Source organism: Puma concolor, chromosome A2, assembly GCF_028749965.1.
Source record: "Puma concolor isolate L17-30 chromosome A2, mPumCon1.1.hap2, whole genome shotgun sequence".
In the NCBI taxonomy this organism is placed as follows: Eukaryota; Metazoa; Chordata; class Mammalia; order Carnivora; family Felidae; genus Puma; species Puma concolor.
The window spans coordinates 5,108,489-5,123,950 of record NC_141668.1 but is presented as its reverse complement, the minus strand read 5'-3'; the positions used below and the strand labels follow the sequence as shown (position 1 = coordinate 5,123,950).

The 15,462-nt window shown below is 43.4% G+C and overlaps 1 protein-coding gene and 1 long non-coding RNA gene across 7 annotated transcripts in view; both read right to left on the bottom strand.

Moving 5' to 3' along the window:
* KMT2C (lysine methyltransferase 2C) overlaps positions 1-15,462 on the bottom strand; it is a 288,984-nt gene that overhangs the window by 242,084 nt on the left and 31,438 nt on the right. The window lies entirely within an intron of this gene.
* Positions 1,923-8,871, bottom strand: LOC147582930 (uncharacterized). The gene is made up of 2 exons (XR_015243801.1): positions 3,967-8,871; positions 1,923-3,737 (listed from the first exon to the last, which is right to left on the bottom strand). It is a non-coding gene; the product is annotated as an uncharacterized LOC147582930 (long non-coding RNA).

Below are 15,462 nucleotides of genomic sequence, written 5' to 3'. Positions count from 1 at the left end.
TGTCTCTCTCTCTGCCACCCCCCAACTCATACACACACACACACACACACACACACACACACACACACACACTCTCTCTCTCTCTCTCTCTCTCTCTCTCTCTCTCTCTCTCTCTCTCAAAAATAAAAAAAAAAATAAACTTAAAACAAATTCTAAATCAAAACACGTCCAAAAGTAAAACCACACTATGAAAAATGATGATTCAGCAAAAGTATAAATTATATGTTTATCCTTTTTTTGTTCCCCAAACAAAAGGTCTCACATAGTTATTACTGAGCCAACCCACCAGTGCAGAAGGACAGTAGAAAAATCATTCCTCCAATAAAGCATGTCTATTGTTCAGGTAGCAGTCGTGTTCACAGAGTGACCGGGGTACAAGCATGTGACCTCCATGCAGCACAAACGTGTACCACCTCACGTGCCATCCCTTACAGGCCCAGCCTGGTTCTACTCCAATGCCTTTTCTTGGGAGCTGTACCTGACTTTATTACCAGTTTCCATCCAAATCCACTGGGAAACGGGACAGTTCTGCCATTGTTTCTTGGCCAGGAATTACTTGACGCTGAAAGTCCATGAGAAGATACGGCAGGAAGCAGTGAAGCTCACAAACCATGATGGCGGAGAAAAGGAGACAGGGTTATGTTGATCCTTAACCTCTCCCCACCACCATTCCTGCCACTGTCCTCCTGTAAATCTAGAAATAAGCCCCAGCCCTACCTCCAAATGTCCTTAATTCCTGAACTTGCTTCCTTCCTCTCTAGACACCATGCAGTTTAGGTTCAGAGCCAAAGTTCTCTAGAAAGTCCGGTTAGTTGGGGCGCCTGGATGGCTCAGTCGGTTAAGTGTCTGACTCTTGATTTCGGCCCAGGTCTTGACTGTGTAGAGCCTGCTTGGGATTCTCTCTCCCCGCCCCTCCCCCACTTGTGCTCTTTCTCTCTCTCTCTCTCTCTCTCTCTCTCAATAAACTTACAAAAAAAAAAAAAGCAGTAGAAAGTCTGATCAGTCACTTATGCCTATACCTCCTCTTTAATTCACCAGCGGACTTCCTGCAAGCTGGTTAACAAACCCACTGTTTCACTGATACTAGACTGGCCGTCAAATCTATCAGACACTCGATAATCTGTCTTTACCTTCCCCCACACTCATCTCTAGAACAACGGACCCTGGACATTACACACGTTCACGCCAGAAATCTCCATTTCTTGGCTTCTCTGGCTGTCCCCTCGGCCTCTACAATGTTTCCTTCTGACCCTCTGTGAAACTACTACTGCTCCCTGGAATACAGTTCCAACCCCCCTCTCCTCTAGACAGGTTCTTCTTCCGTCCGTGTCCACCTGTACACAGTCTCCCAGCTCTCCAGTCCACACCCACCACCCACACATCCAAACCCCCCGAGACCATCTTCACCTGAATGGAATACAGGCTTGCTAAATTCAACAGACCCCAAGCTGAATCTGTCCTCACCGTGTGTACCCAGTTTGTTCCATCCACCTAGAAATTTAAATCAGTTCAGCTTTCTCCTCCTCCTAAACAACCTATTTATCCTACCTCTGAAACCTCTTTTCAACCAGTTACCTCTTCTTCATCCACAAAACTATCTCAGGTACTCGCTCCTCTCACACCTGCCGACACTCAACAACTTCTAAGCTCCCTCCATTTATCCCTCATACTAACGCCAGATATTTTTTTCTTGCAAATATGACAGCATTATCCTTTTTTCATCTCTCAATGGTCACATACTCTGAGTCTTACAGAAAGACAAACCTCTTACTAGAGCATAAAAGACCCTCCACGATGCAACTTACGCCAACCAGTTTAGCCTCATTTGCTGTCACTCCTCTACATGTTACACTTTCATCATATTTAACCTTTTAATTAATTTTTTAATGTTTATTTTTGAAAGAGAGAGAGAGAGAGAGAGAGAGAGAGAGAGAACAAGAGAGCACAAGCAGGGGAGGGGCAGAGAGAGAGGCAGACACAGAATCCGAAGCAGGCTCCAGGCTCCAAGCTGTCAGCAGAGAGCCCAACATGGGGCTCAAACTCACAGACCGGAGATCATGACCTGAGCCAAAGTCGGATGCTTAACCGACTGAGCCACTCAGACAGCCCCATCATATTTAACCTTTTATCTCCTCCCTCAAAATTCTGTGCCTTTACATGTGCTTTTTTCCCTCTGCCTAAAATAGGTTAGGACAGTCCTTGCAAGCTTCAGTTGAAGTGTTACCTTCCTTTCTCCCAGGAAAGCTTCACGTAAGCCTCGGAGGGCAGTGGGCTCCTTCTCCGGCTCAGCACTCAGACACATCTCCAAATGGATCTCTACTTCTGCCCCTTCACCCAACTTTAGAATTTTTGGCAAGGATCTTCTCTTATTCTGCATTCAAATCTTCTCTAACTAGCAGGTTACACACCATGAGTTGAAAATACTGTAAGTCAAAAAATGTGTTTAATACAACTAACCTATCGAACATCGTAGCTTAGCCTGGCCTACCTTAAACATACTCAAAGCACTTACGTTAGCTTACAACTGGGCAACATCATCTAACACAAAGCCCATTGTACAATAAAATGCCGAACAGCTCGTATCGTTTCTTAAACACTGCACTGAAAGTGAAAACCAGAAGGAAAGATGGTACAGGTACAGTTACTGACGGTTCCTGACCCTCCTGGTCACGGGGCAGGCCGGCTGCTGTGGCCTGGGTACTGCTGCTGAAAGCGTCACCAGACTCTACCGAGAGTGTCACACCACAACTACCAGCCTAGGGAAAGACCCAAATTCAAAATTCAAAGTATGGCTTCTACTGCACGCATATTGCTTTCGTGCCACCAGAAAGTCAAGCAATCCTACGTGGAACTATTGTAAATGGAACCATCTTAAGTCAAACCATCAAAGTCAGGAACCACCTGTGCTTCCAATGCCAACATACATACAACCTCACAAAACAGTCAATCATAATAAGTACCAAATAAATAAATTCAGGGACTGTCAGACAACACAGAAAAGGTTTTAGTGCATCAGGGACCCAAGACAAATACAAAATTTATACTGAGGAGGCTTTAATACATTGGTATGTACATACAAACACACACATGCTACCCACGCACTCATAACAGATCATGTCTGCTTCCATAACAAGCTCATTTCTCCAACCTAATACAACCCTACGGTAATTCTTTGCTGCCGTGTACTGTTCACATTGACTTCAAAGAAACTAATTTAATAACCCATAATCATATAAATTCACATGCCCACAGATATAAAGACAGGAAATTTTTCTGGAAATGTATAAATAAAACAGGCATTAGTGGTTTCAGGGTAGAGCAGTGTTATAGGCTGAATTGCCCTCCACCTCCAAATTCTTACATTGGAGTCTTAACTCCCAGTACCTCAGAACGTGACTGTATTTGGAAAGAGGGCCTTTAAAGAGGTAGTTAAGTTAAAATGGGATGGTTAGGTTGGACCCTAATCCCAAACGGCTGGTGCCTTTGAAGACTGGGACACAGGCACACACAGAGGGAGGAGCATGTGAGGACGCAGTGAGATGGCAGCCATCTGCAAGCCACGGAGAGAGGTCTCAGAAGAAACGAGACCTGCTGGTACCTTCACCTTGGACTTGCACAGCCTCCAGAATGGTGAGGAAGTAGAAAGGTTCTGTTGTGTAGGCCCCCCAGGCTGTGATATTTTGTTATGAGAGCCTGAACTAACAGAAGCGGCTTCTGGTGTATAATATTTAAATTGCCTTTACTTTTTTTTTTTAATTTTTTTTTTCAACGTTTATTTATTTTTGGGACAGAGAGAGACAGAGCATGAACGGGGGAGGGGCAAAGAGAGAGGGAGACACAGAATCGGAAACAGGCTCCAGGCTCTGAGCCATCAGCCCAGAGCCTGACGCGGGGCTCAAACTCACAGACCGCGAGATCGTGACCTGGCTGAAGTCGGACGCTTAACCGACTGCGCCACCCAGGCACCCCTACATTTTTTTAAATAAATAAGTTTCCTAGACATGTACATGGTATTTTTTTTATGCCAGAAAGAATTATGTAAAAATAGTGGGATTATAGATATGTCCACCTTCTTCGTGTTGGTCTGTATTTAAAAACCTAACAAAATGCTATCAAATTAAATGACGTAACTGAATATCCTAGACATGAGAGCTGAACATACTCTGACCACAAATGCCACATTTTATCTTACTATTTTTCATTTGAAACAAAACAATATACAATGTTGTTAAAATAAGATTTTTAATTTTTACCAGCTCCCCAAAGGAACGGGAAGAGGTAGACACTGGAGGGGAGCACTGTTGTGAATTACACACATCCCTGGAGCTGAGAGAACTAACAGTTACAAAGCATAGAACGAGCTGATGTACAGAATTCTCTTATTGGGGTAAAAAGTCATTGTAGCAACTGAGGGGCCAATTATCAGACCCTGTGAGTTAGGCACCCTATATACATTGCCACTTAATTCTCAGAACAACCCAGAGATGAAAATCCCCCCCCCCCCTTTTAACTAAGGAAACTTGGGTGCAGAGAGATTAAGTCACTGGCCAGAGTCATACAATTAGGAAGCAGAAGAGCTAAGACTCAAATCCAAGTTTCTAAGGTCTTAAAATCCCATGCTGCTTGATACTAAGAGCCCCTGAATGCTTAACAAATATTTATTAAACACCTGCTATATGTGTTTTGCCAGGTGTACAAGACCGAGCCACAGCTCAAGTAACATAGTCACTATTCTCAGGAACTAAGAATCTCCTTCACATTCTGTGGCATGTATGTTTTTCCTACCTCTGTAACTAGGTTTTAAAGCTCTTCACAAGAGCTGTAACATAAAGGGAAAAACAAAGAGCTTTGAGTTAGAAACCTGAAAAAGTTCTGGCTTTTTCACTTATATAAATCAACAAACTGGATTCTTCATCAGTAAATAGTTGTGGAATAAGTAATATAGGCGAAAATGCTTAGAAGAGTACCCGGCACACTGTGGATACTAGAGAAATGTTAGTCAATATGAATATTCATGTATAACCTTCACAGACAAGCAGACCCAGATTTCAAACTTTATTTCATCAGTGCTAAGATTTCTCCAATGGCCTCTTCAGTATTCAAAGATCCCACTCACCTATCATTCTATCCAATTCTCTATAGGACATACTACACTTAACACTCAAAGGAGGAAAATTAATACTATGAAGCTTCTTTATAACATAGTCTTCTAGACTAATGGTCTCCAAAGTGGAATAAACACAAAACACTTACATGTCCTAATCAGAGGCCTAAAAATGCTAGAACTTATAGGGAATATAAAATTTAGCTCTCCTACTACTTAATGTATGGACTGATTGTAATAGATGTACACAACTTATTTCAAAAAAGAAAAATGGGGTGGCCTGGATGGCTCAGTGAGTAGAGCACTCAACTCTTGATCTCAGGGTCTGAGTTCAAGCCCCATGTTAGGTGTAGAGCCTACTTTAAAAAAAAAAAAAAAAAAAGGATACAAATGCTGAGGCTATAGATTCAATGTTTTGTTTTTTTTAATAATTTGAAAGGGAGATTTTATTTCATTTCATTTCATTTTATGAGAGAGCACAAGCAGGGGCGAGGGGGAGACAGGAGGGAGGGGGGGAGGAGAGGAGAGGATCCCAAGCAGGCTCCACACTCAGCATGGAGCCTGACACGGGCCCCTAGGATCAGATCTGAGCCAAAATCAAGAGTCAGATGTTCAACCAACTGAGCCACCCAGGCACCCCTAAAATTCTTAATAATAGGGAGAGTAATTCAAATATAAGCTTGGAGACAACTGCTTTAGAGCCACAATTATACCATTAGTTATGGTTTAGTTCCATGTGGAAGCTGTAACATACAGTATATTGTATTTTTATTAACACTAAACACGACAAATAGGCCTAGCAATTTCCCAGTTCTGTGCCACCTATCCTTAAGCTGTTCCTTCTGTCTGGGCACCTGCTAACACCTAACTCCTACACTTCGCAGCAAATATATTCATCTTACCATGTAGTCTTTCCACATGTGCATAGTGAGAGGTAGTTAGTAACCACCCTACAAATCTAAAACTAGGAGTTTATAAGTCAAATTATAATACAGAGCTAATATAAGGAATGATGTAGGTAACTTTCTCTTGCTCTAAGACATAATTTCCTTAAAAAGAAAACGATCTTGCTTATCATTATATTCCCCTCTGTACCTCCTGAAGAAATATTCCTCTAGACAAATCTTTCTTTTCTAATTTTTTTTTTACATATTTATTTATTTTTGAGAGACACAGAGAGACACAGCACAAGTGGGGGAGGGGCAGAGAGCGAGAATAAGACACAGAATCCAAAGCAGGCTCCAGGCTCTGAGCTGTCAGCACAGAGCCTGATGCAGGGCTGGAACTCACAAACTGTGAGATCATGACCTCCTGAGCTGAAGTCAGATGCTTAACCGACTGAGCCATCCAGACGCCCCTCCTCTAGGCAAATCCTGATAAGAATACACTGTATACAATGCATACTAAACTGATTTTCCTTGTAAATCTCCACTTAAACCTTCCAATAAGAAGTATTCCTCACAAAAAAAAAGACATAGTAAATGTGTACTTACGTTGAGACCTAACACAGTAGACACCCAACAACTGCTTTGACAGTGTGGCAATTCTATTTGCATTATGGTACAGAAACTAAACAGGGTGACTGACTTCCTTAGAGAATCTGCTGCTTTCAAATACAGAACCTGGAATTGAGAAATTCTTCTAATATCCTACAAAAGTATATTAAAGTGAACACTTTGTAAACAGAGAACTAAATATATATTTTACTGGCCTCCACTGAATTCTCTATCAACTATGCCTAAATTACCCTGCAAAAAAAATGTAAATGTATGTCACCTATCTGTGCTCCCACAATCCTATCTGTATCTTCAATACGACTGAAAATTGGGAAGGTCTCAGAACACCTGCATAACTGTGGAAATGGCCCAAACTCATATACCCACAATTTTGTCTTGGACAATGAAGTGTGTAGTTGGAGGGGGGGAAATACAGCGTTGTTTTTTTTTTTTTAATTTTTTTTTTTTAACATTTATTCATTTTTGAAAGGCAGAGAGAGACAGAGTGCGAACGGGGGAGGGGCAGAGAGAGAGGGAGACACAGAAACAGAAGCGGGCTCCAGGCTCTGAGCTGTCAGCACAGAGCCCGACGCGGGGCTCGAACTCACGGACGGAGAGATCATGATCTGAGCCGAAGTCGACCGCTTAACCGACTGAGCCACCCAGGCACCCCAATACAGCGTTTTAAAATATACCTTCTCCGATAGCTCCCAGCTACTTCACAAGGATCCTACTTCCCCACTTGCAACTCACTAGCCAATTACTGGTAATCCACCCTTCATCAATGGTAAAATGAGCGCTTAAAGGCACCATGTGTAGCATTCTGGCCTTATCTCACCGAAAGCTGAGGGTTTAACTCACTTGCCTAAAGTCAATCAGAACCACCAAACTGTGCAAGTCCAAGAAGCAGCATCTGTGCTGTATTTTATGTGAGCGGTGTCCCCAGCACCACATGAGAGGGGGCTGTGCGCCTAAGTGCTCCGGGCCTCCAGCTGATAAGCAGGGGAGTTAGAGCTCAAAAACTGCCAGGTCTGATGAGAAAGAACACATTCACAAATTTAAAGCTACAATGCCTCCGATCTTGAAATTGAAGGATGAACAATTAATCATACAATAAAACAGACATTTCTTGTTACAAATAACCGAGTAATCAGTCTCGTTGGTGAAGAAAGAGAGGGAGGAAGAGCCAGAAGTCAATAGTTACTAGCTACTAAAGAGACAAGAAGAAACAGAAAAGGAAACCCTACTGAAGAATGTGCCTCTGATAAACTGCACATCTGTGGGGGCACAGAGAGATCTAGGGGTACAGAGGAGTTGGGGTGCTTTGGGTTTTCCCACCCCCCCCCCCGCTGTCCCTTACAATACCACTATGATAGTTTTATAAAGACCAACCAGCCAGCATTTGGATTAAAATGACACACCCAGAGTCGGAAAAACTATAAATTATGCACAAGATTCTGCATCCACCTGCCCCTACTTGTAACTTTGAAGGGCTCCATTTATTTCAAAATTAGAAAACTGATCTCAGATTAAAAATCTCATTAAAATATATGGCTTCGAAAGGTTTAGAATCTAAGGGTACCTGGGTGGCTCAGTCGGTTAAGCAACCGACTCTTGATTTGGGTTCAGATCATAGTCACAACACGGTTCATGGGTTCCAGCCCCAGATCTGTCAGCGCAGAGCCTTGCTTGGGATTCTCTCTCTCCCTCTCTGTGCCCCTTCCCTGCTCATGTTCTCCCTCTCAAAATAAATAAATAAGATTTTCTTACAAAGAGAAATATGTAGAATCTATTGTAACAAGTGTGTATTTTCTTAACACGAAGAGTATTACAAAACAAACAAAGGATGAGCACCTCAACAGAAAAATGGGCAACGACAAGTCACTAATGGTTACCCAACAGCCACTCCCCCTCACCAGTGGTTCTTGCTGTCAGAGACCATCTCCCTTTACAAGGCCTTGAAAGGAAAAGGGTTTTGCTTTCCTGGACTCACCCATACCTTTGACAGGAGTACATGACCAGTCACAGCCACAGAATCTGAGGAAAATTCTGCTGAGGGCTTCCAGGTAGATTTTTGTTCTAAATAAAAGAGCGGTGCATGAACAGACAGACTTCGTCTTCACTGGCTGTGGCCATGGGACTACTGGATGTGTGAACTCTGACTCCCCTCTTCCTCTCACATCCACATCTAACTCCTCAACAGACCCTTTCAGCTCTACCTTCAAAACATGCAGAATCACTTTTCTGTCTCCTATCGTTTTCCAAATCATCTCTCACCCAGCTGCTGCAGTGCTCTCGTGACGGCCATGCCTGCTTCAACCTTTATCCCCTTCATTCTCTTCGCAACACAGCAGCCAGCATGAACCTCCTAGAGTCACAGATAAGGTCAGTCCTCTGCCCCAAACCCCCAAAGGTATCTTATCTCAGGCAGAATAAAAGCCAAACAGATCTCACAATGGTCTACAAGGCCCCGTACCATCTGACTCACTCCTTCTCTCTCCCTCTGTGGCTCGGTTCCTCCTCTGGCTCTCCTCCCCCTTCCTGGACCGTGCCAGCACCCTCCTGCCTCAGGGCCTGTGCACTCACTACTCCCTCTGACGTGCTTTTCCCCCACACACCTGCCCTTGCGCTCTGACCATCTGAGATGAGCACACACACCTCACTGAAGCCCCCCCTGCTCAGTCCATTTAAAGTAACCCAACTCAGCCTAGCCCACTTATTACTTGAGTTACCTTTATTGCTTCGTTTATTACTCCATTATTCTCCTGAACACTTACCATCTTGTAACACACTATTCATTTTACCTACTTGTTTATCCCCTCCTTTGCCCCCACCAAAAGGTAAGCCCCCTGAGGGCCATAAACATGGTGTTTTGTTCGCTGCTATACTTCCCATACTTTTTCATTAGGTGTTTTAAGTCCAGTACAGCTAACATGCGGTGTTATGTTAGTTTCAAGGGTACAACATAGTAATTCAACAATTCATCACTCAGTATTCATCATGATAAGTATACTTCCTTTAGATATACTTACTTTAGATTACTGTCTGGTACACTATAGATGCTAAATAATTATTTAAATGAATTACTCTAGCAGCCATCAATAACAAGCTGAAGATTAAAAAACAGGAAAATGGAGGGGTACTGGGGTGGCTCTGTGGGTTAGGCATCTGACTCTTGATTTTGGCTCAGGTCAGGATCTCACGGTTCATGAGATGGAGCCCAGTGTCAGGTTCTTTTTTTTTTTTCTTCAATATGAAATTCATTGTCAAATTGGTTTCCATACAACACCCAGTGCTCATCCCAACAGGTGCCCTCCTCAACACCCATCACCCACCCTCCCCTCCCTCCCACCCCCACCCCCCCATCAACCCTCAGTTTATTCTCAGTTTTTAAGAGTCTCTTATGTTTTGGCTCCCTCCCTCCCTTTTTTTTTTCCTTCCCCTCCCCCATGGTCTTCTGTTAAGTTCTCAGGATGCACATAAGAGTGAAAACATACGGCATCTGTCTTTCTCTGTATGACTTATTTCACTTAGCATAACACCAGTGTCAGGTTCTGCACGGACAGCACGGAGCCTGCTTGGGATTCAACCTACCCCGCCCCGGCCCCCCCACCCTCCCCTGCTCACACTGTCTCTCAAAAAAATAAATAAGCTTAGGGGCGCCTGGGTGGCGCAGTCGGTTAAGCGTCCGACTTCAGCCAGGTCACGATCTCGCGGTCCGTGAGTTCGAGCCCCGCGTCAGGCTCTGGGCTGATGGCTCAGAGCCTGGAGCCTGTTTCCGATTCTGTGTCTCCCTCTCTCTCTGCCCCTCGCCCGTTCATGCTCTGTCTCTCTCTGTCCCAAAAATAAATAAACGTTGAAAAAAAAAAATTTTTAAAAATAAATAAATAAATAAATAAATAAATAAATAAATAAGCTTAAAAAAATAATAAAACAACAGGAAAAGGGAAAGCATCTGGGTCCTTGATAATTTCACTGAGCTACTTAATTACATTTGGACTCGTGGTCCTGTAAGGTAAAATTTTACTCATTGTTTAAGTCATTTTAAATTAAGATTTTTGTTGGGGCGCCTGGGTGGCGCAGTCGGTTAAGCGTCCGACTTCAGCCAGGTCACGATCTCGCGGTCCGTGAGTTCGAGCCCCGCGTCGGGCTCTGGGCTGATGGCTCAGAGCCTGGGGCCTGTTTCCGATTCTGTGTCTCCCTCTCTCTCTGCCCCTCCCCCGTTCATGCTCTGTCTCTCTCTGTCCCAAAAATAAATAAACGTTGAAAAAAAAAATTTAAATTAAGATTTTTGTTATCTGAAGCCAAAAGGTACTGATACAGAATACAGGTGGACAGTTGCAAAAGAAGAAATGCTAGTGGCAATATATACTCAATTTAATTCAATCGTAAGACATACACATTTAAATAGCCACAAAGTAATGTCAGGCAGCAAAAACATAAAAGCTTGATACATACATATCCCACTCGACATGACTCACTAAAACACTAGTGAGGTTTAGGACTTTTAAAATTTTATACATAGGGGTGCCTGGGTGGCTCAGCTGGTTAAACACCTGACTTCGGGTCAAGTCATGATCTCACAGTTCCTGAGTTTGAGCCCTGTGTCAGGCTCTGTGCTGTGCTGACAGCTCAGAGCCTGGATCCTGCTTTGGATTCCGTGTCTCCCTCTCTCTGCCCCTCCCTCGCTTGTTCTCTCTCGTTCGTTCTCTCTCTCTCCCTCCCTCTCAAAAATAAACAAACACCAAAAAATATATTTAAAGTTGATGAGACTGAGCTACAAAAAGATCAATGATCAGCCACACTCAAGCAGCTACTAAGTCAGAAGTGTAGAGTCTGAACCCAGGCAGTTCTGTCTACCAAAATCCAACACTCTGCAAACAACATCAGCCAGTGAGCAGAGCACTCACCCACACTGAATGCGATCGGCAACACACTCCACCGGTGCCTCTTCCTTCTTATTTTACATTTGGGTTCTGACTCATAAGAACTGACAAAAGATGTCCAAGCGAGAGTGCCAAACTTACCAGAAAGAAATCCTCTGACGGAAAAAGATCAAACGAAAAGACAATTTTCAGTTTTCTCAACTGAAAAAAAATGGAGATAATAATAGTATTTACTTTATAGACTGTTGTGAGGATTAAATAAATTAACACAGCTCACGCGAAGCACTTCAGAAAGTGCCTGGCACACATTAAACGAGCAACAGGCTTTATGGTCTATCATCACCACAACGATGACGAAGGGCTTCCTAAAGCTGGAAGGGCGAGGAGACTACGGCTAGAAGCGTGTTAGGGGCTTCAGGGACCACCGAAAGAGACAGGACAAGTGCTGGTTTTCATTCTGGGAACAGACTGCTGAACTGACATAATAAAGAAACAATTCTACTAGAACTCTCTCTTGCACTTTCGGGAAACACATGCCCTGCTCTGCGTATGCGGTTGGAGAAAACACCTGCTCTGCCCTGGGACTGTAAGTCAATACCTCATTTTTGGAGTGCATTTGGTCAGTATCTACTTGAAACATATGCACTTTTTTTTTTTTTTTGAGAGGGAGGTAGGGACGGAGAGAACTGCAAGCATGCACGCCCGTGCACCCACTGCGGAGAGTCAGAGGGAAAAGGAGAGAGAATCACAAGCAGGATCCAAGCTCAGCACAGAGCCCCACATGGGGATCCATCTCAGCACCGTGAGATCATGACCTGAGCTGAAATGAAGAGTCAGATGCCTAACCCAGGCGCCCCAAAACATATGCACTCTTCGATCAGAGAACTTTACCTCTAGGAATTTATCTTCTAGATTATACCCACAAGTATAAATATACAAGGATGTCCACTACAAGTACAAAGATAGTAGTAAAACTAGAGATCAACAAAATGACCCTCAATAAAGGAATGGTTAAATAAATTAGGGTACCTCCAATCTAGTTTAAAACCTGTTTCTCCACAAGGCTCTCTAATTAAATGACAATACTGTGTGCCCAAGCTGCAGAAGCCAAAAACCTAGAAGACAACTTAAATTCTTTTTCTCACTCTCTCTCATCAAATCCTTTAGCAGATCTTATCCAAGTAGCTTTCAAAACACACAAAAAAACCTAATCACTCTTGTCCTCGACCACCAGCAGACTCTAAGCCCTTCCTGCCAAGATTACTCCAACAGCCTTAATGCCACCCCCCCCCCCCCCCCATTTAAAATCCTCCCGTAGCTTCCACTGCACTGAGAACAAAACCCTGCTCCTCACCACGGCATGCAGGGCACTGTACGACCAGACCCCTGCTTACCTATCAGACGTGATCTCCTCTAAGTTCACTTCTCACTGTCCCATAACATCAGCCTTTTACTTCAGGAGGCAGGAGGGTCCCTTGAGTATGATGCACTCTCCTCGTCTAAGAGCCTTCACAATGAACCCTATTCTTCCTAAATTTTCGCCCAACTGCCTCCGTATCATTTGGGTCTATTTCAGTGTCCTTACTGCAGGGAGACCTTCCTGACTACCCCCGGCAACACACCTCATGTTCTCCCAGCAACATCAGCAGATACTGTCAATACCATCACTATAATGTATTCTCTTTATAGCATTCTCCACTGTCTGAAGTTAATGACAAGGAATGCATTTATTTTGTACCTCTCACCATTGAATTTTGGTCCATGAAGGCCAGGGCTTGGTCTCTCTTGTTTACTACTGAATCCCCAGAATCTAGAATATGCCTTGCAATAAAGCAACCACTTGATTCATAATGGCTGATGAATATTATGCAGCCTTTGAAGAGAGAGAGAGAGAGAGAGAGAGAGAGAGATGTGTACATGCTAAAACAGAAAAATGTCCAAAACTACACTGTTTGGTGACCAAAGCAAATCACAAAGCAATACATGCCGAATGATCCAACTGTGTAAAACTGAACGTGAGCACATTATGGACAAAGAGAAACATATTTGCACAGAAGTCAAGGAGGACACAAAAGAGACTTACCAGTAATTATCTCTGAAATATGGGGCTGAAGAAGAGGGGAAGGGGGCCTTTCACTTAAGTCATGCTCTCCCAGCTGATTATTTTTACCAGCGTGTATCAAATGCGTGAGTTTTTTGTGACACCTTTCCTAATCCTCCAAATGTTGTAAAAAGCCCACACACAGTGGGTACTCTCTTTCCTAAAGAGCCTCGCATGCAACTTCAAGCTCCTAGAATACTTCTACAACCTAGCACATTCTGAAACACTGTATAAGTAAGTATCTGAATACCTGTTCGTTTCTGGTCTAGTCCAGTTTAAGAGCTAAAGAAAAATCTCTGGTTCAAATAGCAGATCAACCATACACACTCATCTCCCTTTCATACAAGATTATTTAAATAGCAGTTGAGGGGCGCCTGGGTGGCGCAGTCGGTTAAGCGTCCGACTTCAACCAGGTCACGATCTCACGGTCCATGAGTTCGAGCCCCGCGTCGGGCTCTGGGCTGATGGCTCAGAGCCTGGAGCCTGTTTCCGATTCTGTGTCTCCCTCTCTCTCTGCCCCTCGCCCGTTCATGCTCTGTCTCTCTCTGTCCCAAAAATAAATAAACGTTGAAAAAAAAAATTTAAAAAAAAAAAAAAATAAAAAAAAAAATAAATAAATAGCAGTTGAAAACACTTCGAGCAAAAGAAATATTATTGCTTAAAAAAAGGAGACGTCTTTTCAAAAGAAAAGAAATCATGGGCTGGGGAGAAGTGACTAGTGATCTAGTATGGGGGTTGGCACTTGGGGGTAAAACAGTGGACTCCTAAATGTCAGAACACAGAAGCAGAATTACCAGCTTCACCCTGAAGTAAAGCCTGTCATTAATTAACGACGACAAGGTCTCATAGCAAGCTCTTGCACTAACTCTTAAATCGCAGTGATACCAGGAATCGGCAGCTATTTGAGAAAAAGCCTACAATATAAGAGAGATCAAGATAAAAACAAAAGTCACCCTAGGGGCGCCTGGGTGGCTCAGGCACTTAGGTGTCCAAGTCTTGCCTTTGGCTCAGGTCCAGATCTCACAGTTCATGGGATCAAGCCCCTAGTCGGGCTCTGTGCTGACAGGGCTGAGCCTGCTACGGATTCCCTCTCCCTCTCTCTGCCCCTCCCCTGCTTGTGTGTGTTCTCTCTCTCTGTCTCTCTCTCTCTCAAGATAAACAAACATTTAAAAACAAAAGAATTCTTGGGCACCTGAGTGGCTCAATCAGTTGAGTATCTGACTTGGGCTCAGGTCATGATCTCACGGTTGGTGGGTTCAGGCCCCACAATGGGCTCTGTGCTGGCAGCTCAGAGCCTGGAGCCTGTTTCAGATTCTGTGTCTCCGTCTCTCTCTGCCCCTCCCCTGCTCATGCTATGTCTCTCTCTCTCTGTCTCAAATATAAGTAAATGTTAAAAAAAAAATTTTAAAAAGAATTCCCCCTTAAAAAAAACAAAAATTAAAAATAAAAACATTTCAAAGAGATCCAAGATTATGAACCCATAAAATGAGAAAAGAATGGCTGGTATTGGGGTACAGGGAGAGAGAATTCCTGAAGGTTTAAGATATGACTGCCAAACTAAAATTGAAGTCTAAGAACGGAGGAAATACCCACAAGGACAGAACAAAGAGACAACAGGATGGGGGAAGGGGGCAGGAGCTAATTCAGGAAGTCCAACAACCAACTAAAAGGAGTTATAGAAAGAAATTAAAGGTATCCAAATTGGTACGGAAGAAGTAAAACTTTCACTATTTGCACACAGCATGACACTATATACACATATCCCTAAAGATCCCAGCAAAAAACTACTAGAACTGATAAACGGATTCAGTAAAGTCACAGGACACAAAGTCAACATACAGGAATCTGTTGCGTTTCTACACTCTAATAATCAAT